The sequence below is a fragment of the Hyla sarda genome, chromosome 3 (genome assembly GCF_029499605.1).
Source record: "Hyla sarda isolate aHylSar1 chromosome 3, aHylSar1.hap1, whole genome shotgun sequence".
In the NCBI taxonomy this organism is placed as follows: domain Eukaryota; kingdom Metazoa; phylum Chordata; class Amphibia; order Anura; family Hylidae; genus Hyla; species Hyla sarda.
The window spans coordinates 79,526,565-79,539,057 of record NC_079191.1 but is presented as its reverse complement, the minus strand read 5'-3'; positions in this window follow the sequence as shown (position 1 = coordinate 79,539,057).

The following is a 12,493-nucleotide window of genomic DNA, read 5'->3' as shown; positions in this document are numbered from 1 at the left end:
ATAATTTATTTTTCCCCCTCCTAGGGTGAGAGGGTCACAGTTAAACTTGTGTTGTCTGTTGTGAGCTCCACTTTTGTTTAATTTTTAAACTAACACAGATAAGGGTAACTGAATTAAAAGTTATGCATACCGATGGATATTGATGGAGGACATATATCACCAGTAATGAATGACAAACAATCTCAATGCAACATGGATACATAGCCATTGTATATGACACCTTGAACAGGGGTTGAATAGTAAAGCAGCAATCTTTGCAGATGATACTAAACTCTGTAAAGTGGTTAACACAATAGAGGACAGTGCACTGTTACAAATGGATCTGGATAGGTTGGAGGTTTGGGCTGGGAAGTGGCAGATTAGGTTCCAACACTGATAAATGTAAGGTAATGCACATGGGGAAGAAAAATACGGGATGGGATTATGTATTAAATGGGAGAACACTTGGGACGACTGACATGAAAAAGGACTTAGGGGTCATATATATATATATATATATATATATATATATATATATATATACATATATATGGGTGTGCTGTAAAATAAACATAAATAAGTGATATTATCCTCCTCCAATCCACCTTAGCTCCTGTTCTAGCACCTTCTGATCCCCTGTAGTTATCACTCATACCTTCAGGACCTACCTGCTCAGCCAATCTCTGACCAAGACTACATTGTGCCAAGTGAATCGCTGCCTGGGAGCAGATACAAGCATTAAAAACATGGTATTGAAAAGCATTGGAAGTACTGGGGGAGGTGATTATCCTTTTTATTTTATTTTACCATAGACCCAGTCATACAAATAATATATTTAGTGAACCTGACAATCCCTTTAAGTTTACTATACAATCCAAAGAGTCATGTTCCTGTTATTTAAGCATTGATTTAATACAGCCAAGCTTTTGATTCATTGATGACAATGAAAAATTGGATGTTAAGAAAATGGACGACAAGTGCACAAGTCACTTAGGTCATAGGACTGAGCGGGATTCTTTCCTGATCCATCATCTAATCCTTTAACGTTTTCCAGTAAGGCTGGGTTCACACCACGTTTTCTTAAATACGGCTCCCGTATACGGTTGGGATGAGGGGGGGCGGGGCTTAATCACGGGGCCCGCACTCAACCGTATTCGGGAACCGTATTTAATGTATGTCTATGAGCCGACCGGAGTGAACCGCAGCCTCCGGTCGGCTTCGTTTTCGGCCATATGCGGTTTCCCGACCGCAGGCAAAACGTGGTCGACCACGTTTTTGCCTGCGGTCGGGAAACCGCATACGGCCGAAAACGAAGCCGACCGGAGGCTGCGGTTCACTCCGGTCGGCTCATAGACATACATTAAATACGGTTCCCGAATACGGCTGAGTTTAGGTGCCGCGATTAAGCCCCGCCCCCCTCCTCCCAACCGTATACGGGAGCCGTATTTAAGAAAACGTGGTGTGAACCCAGCCTAACCTACACACATGGTATGGAATGAGTTTTTTTTTTAGATGCAATTAATGCATTCAAGGATAGGGATAGATACAAAGCACACTGATCTTTCAATTATTTTTCCACTTATGGCCGTGTTTCCCAACCAGGGTGCCTCAAGCTGTTGCAGAACTACAACTCCCAGCAGACCGGATACCCTTTGGTTGTCCGGGAATGCTGGGAGTTGTAGTTTTGCAACAGCTGGAGGCACCCTTGTTGGAAAGCTTCTTTATGGGATTAAAATTCATTCCATTTTTTTTACTGTGAAAATAAGAAACATGGGGAAAAAAGGTGGGAAATAACTATATAATGACTCCTAAAGGGGTACTCCGGTGGGAACAAAAATGTTTTCAAATGAACTGGTGCCAGAAAGTTAAACAGGTTTGTAAGTGACTTCTATATAAAAATCTTTGCGGACTGTCCGCGGACCCATTTATATCAATGGTACGTAACTAGCTACTAGAGTGTGGACGCACCCTAAAGTCACACAAAAAGTCGCAGAGGAATCACCATACAAAGTGTAGTACTGAAGTAGAAATGTGATCAGCACCTGATTTATCACTTACCCTGCACCATGTGGTAAATCTGGTACAGGTACACAGTTTCCACCACATGAATTAATGGGGTAAAAAGACGCTCACCACCCACAAACGCCTACTCCCAACTAGACCTGAGCATATCAGCAATATCAGCTGATCCCTATAATTAAATCAGTCAACTGTGAGCGTCCTCAAACTAACTAGTAGGAAGAAGAAGTCAAAGTTCCCAAAAATTTGTATTATGAAAACAACATAAAGGATTTGACGTCTACAAAGCACTACAATGGTATATTATGGTGGAGGAGTCAAGGTCAGTACTTGGGTAAATAGGGATGAGGGTAAAACCTCATGAACCAACAGTGGTAAGGAAAACATTTTTGTTTTTCTTGTGTAGCACCCTATTTCCACTAGGTATGTCCCTGGAAGAGTTGAATTGGATAATGTTAGACAGTTCTGCCAAACCTGGTACTGTTTTCTGCATCATGAAATCTTTATTGTGTACTTTATTGAGTGCACTTCACCCTCTGAAATGTGAGCAGATGACGGGGAGACGTGGGTCACAATGTTTTTTGTAGAACCTGCCAAGATATCTGGAAGAATAATCCATCATATGCTGTGATATTATGAACTCTTGGAATTGCTGAACAATTCTTTCACAAAATGTATTTCCTTTCAAAAAGTTTAAAAACCTGCTCTCATTTGCACTTTGTAAGTCATGATTTATCGACTAGCTAAATACTATTAACATATATATATATATATATATATATATATATATATATATATATAGCAGTTTTTTTTTGTTTGTTTTGTTATATACACAAATCATTATGAGAGGACATATGAAGTTCTCTGCTCAACTACAATGCTTTTCAGCATTTGATGAGGAAAGAAAACTCAACCACGGGGCCCAAATAGCCATGCATCTATCGACTGCGGTGGTAGTCCGCAAGTAATTTTTCCATTCTATGTAAATGAGCCACCTCCTGGAGCCAGGACGAAAGGGTTAGAGGGACTGTAGATCTCCAGAGATGGAGAATAACAGTCCGCGCCGCGAGGAATAGGAAGCGTAAAAGGATCCGCACTCCATTCAGGACTGAACTCGGCAACACAGACAACATCAAAGGGTCAGACGAACCCCAGTCAAGCGGTGTATAAGATTTATCACATGGGTCAAAAAAGAGGATAGGGAGGGGCACTCCAGCCAGATGAAAGTGATAGTCCCACGAGGCGCTCCACACCTCCAACATACGTCTGGGACGGAGGGTTAGAAGTGCGATAGTGGAGCTGGAATCGGTCTGTCTTTTGTAACACATAGTAACCGCCGTCGCCAACTCTTCGTCTGTCAGCAAACGACTAATAGCCGTTTCCCAACTCCGTCTGAAGGGGAGCTGTGAGTCCCTGAGGGAATCTAAGAAAAGATTATATATGACACTAACGGGATGAAAAACAGGAGAGGAAGAAACACAAAGGCACTCTAAGGGCGACAGCGGGCGGTGCAGCTGTAAGGACAGTTTAGAGGCCACATAGATGTGATGCAACTGCGCATACTGAAAAGTGACAGCAGGAGATGAGGTGCCACCTTCCAGGATCGTTTCAAGTGGCTTCAAGTTAGGTCCATCTAGGAAGTCTCTAAACATCATGCCCGACTGTCTCCGTTTACCCCGAAAAGAGGGGATCGAGAAGGCTAGGGGGAAAACCGTGTTACCAAACACCTGGGAGATAGGACCATTCGGGGCAGAAATATGAGAATGTTTCAGATATGAAGTCTGCATCATGGTGATTGAAGCCATCACTGGGGGCAGAGAGGACACAGCTGTTTTGGAGAGAGCCACATTCAGGAGCAAAAGGAGGGCCCTAGGATCTAGCTGAGCATCAGAGGATTAAAGATCAACCCACAACTTTCAATCCCAACTATGGAAACAATCCAAAACATGAGTTAAAGGGGTTATCCAGGAAAAAACTTATCAACTGGCTCCAGAAAATTAAACAGATTTGTAAATTACTTCTATTAAAAAATCTTAATCCTTTCAATACTTATGAGCTTCTGAAGTTAAGGTTGTTCTTTTCTGTCTAAGTGCTCTCTGATGACACGTGTCTCGGGAACAACCCAGTTTAGAAGATATTTGCTATGGGGATTTGCTTCTTAACTGGGCGGTTCCCGAGACACGTGTCATCAGAGAGCACATAGACAGAAAAGAACAACCTTAACTTCAGAAGCTCATAAGTACTGAAAGGATTAAGATTTTTTAATAGAAGTAATTTACAAATCTGTTTAACTTTCTGGAGCCAGTTGATATATATATATATATATATATATATATATATATATATATATATATATATGTATATATATATATATATATATGTATATATATATATATATATATATAAAGTTTTTTCCTCGATAACCCCTTTAAGACAGCAGATAAGTAGTAAGACTGACAATCCGGGAGAGTTAAACCTCCATCCTTTTTTTATTGCGGGATAGGATGGCACGTGCAATCCGAGGGTATCTGTTAGCCCAGACAAAGCCAGATAGGAGCTTCACCCTCTTCTTGAACCCTTAAGGACCCGGGTTTTTCCATTTTTGCACTTTCGTTTTTTCCTCCTTACCTAAAAAATCATAAATCTTTCAATTTTGCACCTAAAAATCCATTAGATGGCTTATTTTTTGCGCCACCAATTCTCATTTGTAATGACATCAGTCATTTTACCCAAAAATCTACGGCGAAACGGAAAAAAAAATCATTGTGCGACAAAATTGAAGAAAAAAACGCCATTTTGTAAATTTTGGGGGCTTCCGTTTCTACACAGTACATTTTTCGGTAAAAATTACACCTTATCTTTATTCTGTAGGTCCAGATGATTAAAATGATACCCTACTTATTTAGGTTTGATTTTGTTGTACTTCTGAAAAAAATCATAACTGCATGCAGGAAAATTTATACTTTTAAAATTGTCCTTTTTTGACCCCTATAACTTTTTTGTTTTTCTGCATATAAGGCAGTATGAGGGCTCATTTTTTGCGCTGTGATCTGAAGTTTTTAGCGGTACCATTTTTGTATTGATCGGATTTATTAGTCGCTTTTTATTCATTTTTTTATTATATAAAAAGTGACCAAAAATACGCTATTTTGGACTTTGGAATATTTTTTGCGCGTACGTCATTGACCGTGCGGTTTAATTAATGATATATTTTTATAACTCAGACATTTCCACACGCGGCGATACCCCATATGTTTATTTTTATTTTTATTTACACAGTTTTTTTTAAATGGGCAAAGGGTATGTGATTCAAACTTTTATTAGAGAAGGGGTTAAATGATATTTATTCACTTTTTTTGCAATATTAAAGCTCCCACAGGTGGTTATAACACTGCACACACTGATCTTTTACATTGATCAATGGTTTCTCATAGGAAACCATTGATCAATGATTTTGCCGCTTGAATGCTCATGTCTGGATCTTAGGCACTGATCAGTCATTCGGTGGTCGGACAACAGGAGGCAAGGTAAGGGACCCTCCTGCTGTCCTACAGCTGTTCGGGATGTTGCGATGTCGCGATCCCGAACAGCCCCCTGAGCTAACCGGCAACGTTTTACTTTCACTTTAGACGCGGCGTTAAACTTTGAACGCCACGTCTAAAGGGTTAATAGCGTGCGGCTCCTACTATTAGCCACGGGTCCTTGCTGTTGTTATAGAACGGGAGCAGACTCATGACGTACCGGTACGTCATGGGTCTTTAACAGGTTAAAAAAAGACGAGGTACATAAGTAGGAACACAGGAAAACAAGTACAAAAGACAGGGTAGTACATTCATTTTCAGAATGTTTATCCTCCCTAGCCATGAAAAGTCCTTAAATTCCCACCTGGCTACATCTGAATTAAGAGACTGGAGAAGGGGAGGAAAATTAAACCTATAGGTATCAGAGAGGTTGGAAGGAACATGGATTCCTAGGTATCGGAGTGAGTGTGGCCGCCAAGTGAATGAGTAAGAGTCTCAAAGCTATTGTACCAATTGGTGTCGGAGGGATATATTGAGGGCCTCATTTTTAGTCCGGTTAATTCTATAATTACGATGTGTGGAGCATCGTTTGAGAGAGGTCAACAGAGAGGGGAGAGAAGTCAGGGGGAGGAGAGGAAAAGGAGAAGGTTATCTGCAAAGGCAGAGCATTTGTAATGGCACGTTGGAGTGATCAGTCCCTTGATGTCACAATTCTGATGAATGTCAATAAGTAAATGTTCTTTGTCCCTTACCATTGCAAATCTCGAAGGGAGTAGAGAGTTGGCCATTTATACTAACCTGGGCCTGGGGTCGAGAGTATGAAGCCATTATCTGAGCCTTCATCAGGGGCCCCATACCGATTTGCGACAGGGTAGCCTCCAGGAAGCCCCAATCCAGACGATCAAAAGGCTTCTCGGCGTCTAAAGAAAGCATAAAGAGAGGAATCTTCTTTCTGAGAGCAAGATGTATTACAGAAAACACCTGCACTAACTTCACGATTGCGGATAAAACTCACCCATCGGCAGTCACAACACCAATGGACGCAGAAGAGACAGTCGGTAGGACATGATGGGGTCAAAAAGATATATTCAATCCTAGAGTAGGGGATGGGAGAAGAAGGCATAGTCCCGGGTATCCGGGTGGAAGGCCCGCCAAACATCACTTAGTTGCATCAGGTGTAGTTTCAACGCACGTACCTTGCGGTAACACAAATATGAGTGACTGGAATAGGTATCCAACAAGGGAGAGAGTGAGAGATTAAGGTCTCCACAAAAGACAATAGGTTCCGTGGCAAAGGTAGCCAACAAGTCCAGTATTTTGAGAAGAAACAACACCTGATCATGGTTGGGTGCATAGATCGTAGCTACCGTCAGACGCTGACCAGCCAGCTCACAGTTGGCAAAAATGTAGCGAGCCAAAAGATCAATCATAGCATCAGTCACAGTAATTGGCTTCAGGGTTAGTACTATGTAGCCACGTGAAGTAATTTCTAGTGGGAACGGAGGTGAGGCAGCCTGTCTTAAAGTGAGTATATGTGCCCTCTGTTTGTGAAAGGCATAGAGAAGTTGAGCTCACTTCTCAGGTGTGTTAAAACCCTTAACATTAAGGATGGTCAGTTTGATGTCAGCCACGAGGAATGGGTAGGGATAATCGTAGCTTACCACGACTCAGAAAAGCTCGGAGCAGGAACCAACCTGGAGGCAAATGATGAGCAGTCACACAGGAGATGTGGAAAAAGAGAAAAGGGACTAGAGAAAATACAAGAACTATGAGAAGACAGAAGAATAGCAACAGTAAGCGGACAGCTGTAAGGGGGCTAAGAGGATAGGCCATAAAGGCTGGAAAACGTCTAAAAGACACTGGGAGGGCATCAGTATAGTAGGAACATTATGTGGAAGGGCCTAATAACACAGGAACTAGTGCCTCGCTGACATAGTAGAGCATGGGAGTCAATTAACCAGGGCTAAATAACATGCTGAAATGCAAGGTATTACTGGGCCATGCAAAATATATGGGGGAAGGATAAAGTACTGCAAGTGACACATAGCAGTAAACGGGCTAGAATAAAATAACATCAGGACAGACTAGCCAGAAGGTAACTGCAATAAGCACAGAGGCAGGTCGGCACAGAAGTAACATCCGTGGTAAGCAGGAAGTCATAGATAGTAACATAGTACATAGTAACATGGTTCATAAGGTTGAAGACTAGAGTCCATCAAGTTCAACCTATAACCCTAATGAGTCCCTACTGAGTTGAACCAGAGGAAGGCAAAAACCCTAGAGGTAAAAAATTCCTTCCCGACTCCAAATATGACAGTCAGAATAAATCCCTGGATCAACGTTATGTCCTTTTAAATCTAGTATTCATAACTAGAAATGTTCTTACTCTCCAAAAATGCCTCCAGATCCCTTTTAAATTATTTTACCGAGTTAACCATGACCACCTCCTCAGGCAGAGAATTCCACAGTCTCACTGCTCTTACAGTAAAGAACTCCTGTCCATGCTGGTGTAGAAACCTTCTTTCCTCTAAACGTAGAGGATTCCGACTTGCTATAGATACAGTCCTGGGTATAAATAGATCATGGGAGTGATCTCTGTACGGTCTCCTGATATATTTATACATAGTTCTTAGGTTGCCCCTAAGCCTTCTTTTTTTTAAACTAAATAACCCTAATACAGATAATCTTTTTGGGTACTGTAGTCCTTCCATTCCCCATATTACCCTGGTTGCCCGTCTTTGAACCCTCTCCAGCTCCACTATATCTTTCTTGTACACTGGTGCCCAGTACTGTACACAGTATTCTATGTGTGGTTTGACTAGTGATTTGTACAGCGGTAGAATTATTTCCTTGTCGTGGGCATCTATGCCCCTATTGATGCACCCCATGATTTTATTTGCCTTTGCAGCAGCTGTCTGACACTGGTCACTACAGCTAAATTCACTGTTAACTAAGACTCCCAAGTCCCTTTCCACATCAGTCGTCCCAAGTGGTCTCCCATTTAATACACAACCCCAGCCCATGTGCATAACCTTACATTTATTAGTGTTGAACCTCATCTGCCACTTCCCAGCCCAAACCTCCAACCTATCCAGATCCATTTGTAACAGTGCACTGTTCTCTATTGTGTTCACTGCTTTACAGAGTTTAGTATCATCTGCAAAGATTGCTACTTTACTATTCAACCCCTCTTCAAGGTCATTAATGAATATATTAAATAGGACAGGACCCAAGGCGGACTCCTGTGGTACCTCACTAGTAACAGTCACCCAATCAGAATAAGTACCATTAATAACCACCCTCTGTTTCCTATCACTGAGCCAGTTACTTACCCACTTACACACATTCTCCCCCAGCCCAATCCTTCTCATTTTATGCACCAACCTTTTATGTGGAACTGCATCAAATGCTTTGGAAAAATCCAGATATACAACATCCATTGATTCCCTCTGGTCCAGTCTGGAGCTCACTGCAACTTAAAAGCTGATCAGGTTAGTTTGACAGGACCAAACCCTCATAAAGTCATGCTGATATGGAGTCATACATTTATTTTCATGAAGATACTCCAAAATAGCATCCCTTAGAAAACTCTCAAGTAATTTACATAAAACGGAGGTTAAACTAACAGGCCTATAATTCCTGGGGTCACCTTTTGACCCCTTTTTAAATTTTGTCACCACATTTACCATGCGCCAGTCCTGGGGAACAGTCCTGTCACGATAGAGTCCCTGAATATTAAATAGGGGTCTGTCTATTACATTACTTAATTCCTTTAGAATACGGGGTTGTATGCCATCTGGACCTGGTGATTTGTCTATTTTGAATTTTTGTAGGTGGCATTGTACTTCTTCCTGGTTTAGACAGGTGACCTGTCCTGGGGAGTTTACTGTTACGCCGAGCGCTCCGGGTCCCCGCTCCTCCCCGGAGCGCTCGCTACACTCTCCTCACTGCAGCGCTCCGGTCAGATCCACTGACCCGGGGCGCTGCGATACCGCCTCCAGCCGGGATGCGATTCGCGATGCGGGTAGCGCCCGCTCGCGATGCGCACCCCGGCTCCCGTACCTGACTTGCTCTCCGTCTGTCCTGTCCCGGCGCGCGCGGCCCCGCTCCCTAGGGCGCGCGCGCGCCGGGTCTTTGCGATTTAAAGGGCTGATTGGCGCAGTGGTTCCAATTAGTGTGATCACCTGTGCACTTCCCTATATCACCTCACTTCCCCTGCACTTCCTTGCCGGATCTTGTTGCCATCGTGCCAGTGAAAGCGTTTCCTTGTGTGTTCCTAGCCTGTGTTCCAGACCTCCTGCCGTTGCCCCTGACTACGATCCTTGCTGCCTGCCCCGACCTTCTGCTACGTCCGACCCTGCTTCTGTCTACTCCCTTGTACCGCGCCTATCTTCAGCAGCCAGAGAGGTTGAGCCGTTGCTAGTGGATACGACCTGGTCACTACCGCCGCAGCAAGACCATCCCGCTTTGCGGCGGGCTCTGGTGAAAACCAGTAGTGACTTAGAACCGATCCACTAGCACGGTCCACGCCAATCCCTCTCTGGCACAGAGGATCCACTACCTGCCAGCCGGCATCGTGACAGTAGATCCGGCCATGGATCCCGCTGAAGTTCCTCTGCCAGTTGTCGCTGACCTCACCACGGTGGTCGCCCAGCAGTCACAACAGATAGCGCAACAAGGCCAACAGCTGTCTCAACTGACCGTTATGCTACAGCAGTTACTACCACAGCTTCAGCAATCATCTCCTCCGCCAGCTCCTGCACCTCCTCCGCAGCGAGTGGCCGCTTCTGGACTACGACTATCCTTGCCGGATAAATTTGATGGGGACTCTAAGTTTTGCCGTGGCTTTCTTTCCCAATGTTCACTGCACTTGGAGATGATGTCGGACCAGTTTCCCACTGAAAGGTCTAAGGTGGCTTTCGTAGTCAGCCTTCTGTCTGGAAAAGCCCTGTCTTGGGCCACACCGCTCTGGGACCGCAATGACCCCGTCACTGCCTCTGTACACTCCTTCTTCTCGGAAATTCGAAGTGTCTTTGAGGAACCTGCCCGAGCCTCTTCTGCTGAGACTGCCCTGTTGAACCTGGTCCAGGGTAATTCTTCCGTTGGCGAGTATGCCGTACAATTCCGTACTCTTGCTTCAGAATTATCCTGGAATAATGAGGCCCTCTGCGCGACCTTTAAAAAAGGCCTATCCAGCAACATTAAAGATGTTCTGGCCACACGAGAAATCCCTGCTAATCTACATGAACTCATTCACCTAGCCACTCGCATTGACATGCGTTTTTCCGAAAGGCGTCAGGAGCTCCGCCAGGATATGGACTCTGTTCGCACGAGGCGTTTCTTCTCCCCGGCTCCTCTCTCCTCTGGTCCCCTGCAATCTGTTCCTGTGCCCCCCGCCGTGGAGGCTATGCAGGTCGACCGGTCTCGCCTGACACCTCAAGAGAGGACACGACGCCGCATGGAGAATCTCTGCCTGTACTGTGCTAGTACCGAACACTTCCTGAAGGATTGTCCTATCCGTCCTCCCCGCCTGGAAAGACGTACGCTGACTCCGCACAAAGGTGAGACAGTCCTTGATGTCTACTCTGCTTCTCCACGTCTTACTGTGCCTGTGCGGATATCTGCCTCTGCCTTCTCCTTCTCTACTATGGCCTTCTTGGACTCCGGATCTGCAGGAAATTTTATTTTGGCCTCTCTCGTCAACAGGTTCAACATCCCGGTGACCAGTCTCGCCAGACCCCTCTACATCAATTGTGTAAACAATGAAAGATTGGACTGTACCATACGTTTCCGCACGGAGCCCCTTCTAATGTGCATCGGATCTCATCACGAGAGGATTGAACTTTTGGTCCTCCCCAATTGCACTTCTGAAATTCTCCTTGGACTTCCCTGGCTTCAACTTCATTCCCCAACCCTGGATTGGTCCACTGGGGAGATCAAGAGTTGGGGGCCCTCTTGTTCCAAGGACTGCCTAAAACCGGTTTCCAGTAACCCTTGCCGTGACTCTGTGGTTCCTCCTGTAACCGGTCTCCCTAAGGCCTATATGGACTTTGCGGATGTTTTTTGCAAAAAACAAGCTGAGACTCTACCTCCTCACAGGCCTTATGATTGTCCTATCGACCTCCTCCCGGGCACTACTCCACCCCGGGGCAGAATTTATCCTCTGTCCGCCCCAGAGACTCTTGCCATGTCTGAATACGTCCAGGAAAACTTAAAAAAGGGCTTTATCCGTAAATCCTCCTCTCCTGCCGGAGCCGGATTTTTCTTTGTGTCCAAAAAAGATGGCTCTCTACGTCCTTGCATTGACTACCGCGGTCTTAATAAAATCACGGTTAAGAACCGCTACCCCCTACCCCTCATCTCTGAACTCTTTGATCGCCTCCAAGGTGCCCACATCTTTACCAAACTGGACTTAAGAGGTGCTTATAATCTCATCCGCATCAGAGAGGGGGATGAATGGAAAACGGCATTTAACACCAGAGATGGACACTTTGAGTATCTGGTCATGCCCTTTGGCCTGTGCAACGCCCCTGCCGTCTTCCAAGACTTTGTTAATGAAATTTTTCGTGATCTCTTATACTCCTGTGTTGTTGTATATCTGGACGATATCCTGATTTTTTCTGCCAATCTAGAAGAACACCGCCAGCATGTCCGTATGGTTCTTCAGAGACTTCGTGACAATCAACTCTATGCCAAAATAGAGAAATGTCTGTTTGAATGCCAATCTCTTCCTTTCCTAGGATACTTGGTCTCTGGCCAGGGACTACAAATGGATCCAGACAAACTCTCTGCCGTCTTAGATTGGCCACGCCCCTCCGGACTCCGTGCTATCCAACGTTTTTTGGGGTTCGCCAATTATTACAGGCAATTTATTCCACATTTTTCTACCGTTGTGGCTCCTATCGTGGCTTTAACCAAAAAAAATGCCGATCCCAAGTCTTGGCCTCCTCAAGCGGAAGACGCCTTTAAACGGC